Raw genomic sequence first — 4,071 nt, forward strand, 5'->3', positions numbered from 1 at the left:
TTTTTTTTTTTTGAGTGCGTATGTGTGTGCTGGCCGACTGTGCAGACACGCCACCGAGTATTTGAACACCGAAAACACCTTTCTTTTATAAAAATAAATAAATAAAAATGCCATCTGTGTGCTGCTAAGCCACTGCATAACACAAGGGGGTGCTTGCTATGGAGATAGAATAGTGCCAAAAGAAGTGAGGTTGTAAAATGAAAATTCTTCCTGTAAAATGACCATTTTTAACTAAAAAACACTTGTATTACCGACTTTTTCCTTTTGTAATAAACATGAAAAAAACACAATGTAAAAAATACATTATACAAGTGTTTTTTTTCCAATTACAAGTGATTTTTTTTGTTCTACGGGTGTTTTTTCTTAGCTACAGGTTAAAAAGTTTTGTCTCACCCTTGTCGCGTTTTATGAGACAAAAAAATACTCGTAACCTAGTTTTAAAATAAAAACATACCTGTAAAATGACTCATCTTAACTAAAAAACACTTGTATTTTAACTAAAAAAAACACTTGTATTTCCAAATTTTTTCGTTGTGAAATAAACATGAAAAAACAATATTATAAAATTTCTTCAAGTGTTTTTTTTCCTCATTTACAAGTGATTTTTTTTGTTCTACGGGTGTTTTTTCTTAGCTACAGGTTAAAAAGTTTTGTCTCACCCTTGTCGCGTTTTATGAGACAAAAAAAATACTTGTAACCTAGTTTTAAAATAAAAACATACCTGTAAAATGACTCATCTTAACTAAAAAACACTTGTATTTTAACTAAAAAAACACTTGTATTTCCAAATTTTTCGTTGTGAAATAAACATGAAAAAACAATATTAAAAAATTTCTTCAAGTGTTTTTTTCCCCCATTTACAAGTGATTTTTTTATTTTTCTACAGGTGTTTTTTTCTTTGCTACAGGTGAAAAAGTTTCGTCTCACCCCTTGTGGCGTTTTCTGAGACAAAAGTCACTTGTAACCAAAGATGAAAAAATCTACTTGTACATCGAAATAATATGTTGTAAAACACAAAAATATCATTCCAAGTCGTGGTCAAAAGAAGACGTTAGTTAAGAAAGAACACAATCTAGTGAATAGTTCTTCGGGTGTTTTATCTTTAATAATCTACAAGTGTTTTCTGAGCATGTACAACTAAATTTCGGCCCAAGCATGTGATGTGAGGCAAAATTCAGACCAATCGGAACGGCGATTGTTCAGGAGGAGGGCGGGACAGCGTGCTCTGCCATTTCTGTCGTACTCTGCCGTGATGAATAAAGCAAGAAGGAGCAGGTCGGCAATGGTGTGTCCCGCCCTCCTCCTGAACAATCGCCGTTCCGATTGGTCTGAATTTTGCCTCACATCACATGCTTGGGCCGAAATTTAGTTGTACATGCTCAGAAAACACTTGTAGATTATTAAAGATAAAACACCCGAAGAACTATTCACTAGATTGTGTTCTTTCTTAACTAACGTCTTCTTTTGACCACGACTTGGAATGATATTTTTGTGTTTTACAACATATTATTTCGATGTACAAGTAGATTTTTTCATCTTTGGTTACAAGTGACTTTTGTCTCAGAAAACGCCACAAGGGGTGAGACGAAACTTTTTCACCTGTAGCAAAGAAAAAAACACCTGTAGAAAAATAAAAAAATCACTTGTAAATGGGGGAAAAAAACACTTGAAGAAATTTTTTAATATTGTTTTTTCATGTTTATTTCACAACGAAAAATTTGGAAATACAAGTGTTTTTTTAGTTAAAATACAAGTGTTTTTTAGTTAAGATGAGTCATTTTACAGGTATGTTTTTATTTTAAAACTAGGTTACAAGTATTTTTTTTGTCTCATAAAACGCGACAAGGGTGAGACAAAACTTTTTAACCTGTAGCTAAGAAAAAACACCCGTAGAACAAAAAAAATCACTTGTAAATGAGGAAAAAAAACACTTGAAGAAATTTTATAATATTGTTTTTTCATGTTTATTTCACAACGAAAAAATTTGGAAATACAAGTGTTTTTTTTAGTTAAAATACAAGTGTTTTTTAGTTAAGATGAGTCATTTTACAGGTATGTTTTTATTTTAAAACTAGGTTACGAGTATTTTTTTTGTCTCATAAAACGCGACAAGGGTGAGACAAAACTTTTTAACCTGTAGCTAAGAAAAAACACCCGTAGAACAAAAAAAATCACTTGTAATTGGAAAAAAAACACTTGTATAATGTATTTTTTACATTGTGTTTTTTTCATGTTTATTACAAAAGGAAAAAGTCGGTAATACAAGTGTTTTTTAGTTAAAAATGGTCATTTTACAGGAAGAATTTTCATTTTACAACCTCACTTCTTTTGGCACTATTCTATCTCCATACTTGCACGCTTGTGACCTGGGTGTGTGGTGAGGAGTCTGAGGACATCTGGTTGTTGGAAACAAATGGAGTTACCCGTATAGATTGTTTCTCTCTTCACAATATTATTGAGAAATTAAGAAAGCTTTAAAAATAAATGCCACCTGGGATTTTTTTTTCTTTTTTTTTTTTTCTTAATTTTAAGATTTATATTTTATTATGTAGACCTCGTAAGGAAAGGAGGTTGAGGGATAAAAAAAAATAAAGCTGGATGAGGCTGCTAAAGGCAGTGGATCCCTCATCAGCTGGGTGAAGAGCACAATAGGTAAGAATAAGTTTGCAAGGATATTCAGGTATAAAATCCAACAATTATAAACACAGTTACAATGTTATTGTTCTATAACATTTTATGTCATTACTTTATTGGGTGCTAGAGTAATCAAATATGGATAATGAAATAATAGTTTTGAAAAAGCTGCTGATGGTGGCTCAGTGAACATCTGATGTACCGTAGTTTGTTCTCAGATGAACAACAAGTTGAGGAAGTTTTGTAAAGAGTTTGAAGGAAGAAAAGAGGCAAAGACTAAGTCACAGCCAGAAAGTGTTAATGACAGTGTTTATTTCTATTCACTTTACCCCCTCCAAATTAAGTCAGTCACAGCCAATTATTCTGTAAAGCTGGTTAAACTGGTTGTTGTTGTAAGGTGTATTAAATTCTTATTCATGTGCCCCTTTTGATCTATGAGCACTTGCCCCTCCATCGGTCTCTGCAAGGCCCTGTCTCATAGTATCTTAATATTACAATGACAACTCTATTCCAAGTAAAAAGGACTTAACGCATGAGCAACGATTCTCGTTCGATTCGATTCTTGCTAGAGATTTTCTTTCAACATTAGTTGGACCACATAATGAGCTTCCAGCTTCATTTAACACGCAAATAAAATACTATGATGGTGATATATGTTGCTTTGTTATGATAAAATAAAAATATTTGAAAGAAAAAAATATGCCAGTATGTGCCTTTTCTATTTTCTATCATAATGATCATCATAATTGTTTTTTAAAGTTGACCTTGCATCTTTGAATCTTTCAACATAGTTCAACAAGCTGCTATTCATGGCAGTCCTATACATGATTTTGGGAAATAAGAGGTAGTTTAATACAGTATATTGGATACTTTTAGTAATTTCACTATAATCAAGACACCCTCTAGTTTAAGAACCAAAGATTACTCAACTTGAAATACAAATTTAAGTGAAAAACCTGTGCAAATGTTTTTTTAAATAAGCAAAACGCATATTTGGAGTACTTCAAATTTCAAATATTACCTTTTTGTACAGTACATCTTACTATATATATCTAGTTTTTTGATGTCAACATCCCACTGTGGATTATACTGTACATTGCCTGACAAGAGTTACAGTTCTTATTTTGCACATTATGCTATTGAGTTTCCGCGCAAATGTTTTGACCTTGAAAGAAAATATATAGGACAGTTAAGAAACTGTTTTGGTTTTGCTCACTACGGGATAAAAAGCTTCTCTAAAAAACATTTTGAATTGCTAATAGATAGTGCCCCCTGCTGACCACCTCAGGAATTTTCCTTAGTCTCTACTATTTTCATTTGATTTATCCTGATGACTGCAGATCACTTTTTTTTTTTTTTAAATACTTTAATATTTCTTCCAGAGAACCACACTTTTCACGATCAAATCAATCCAGATATAACATTCAAGTACATCCA

Source organism: Corythoichthys intestinalis, chromosome 15 (assembly GCF_030265065.1).
Source record: "Corythoichthys intestinalis isolate RoL2023-P3 chromosome 15, ASM3026506v1, whole genome shotgun sequence".
Lineage (NCBI taxonomy): Eukaryota > Metazoa > Chordata > Actinopteri > Syngnathiformes > Syngnathidae > Corythoichthys > Corythoichthys intestinalis.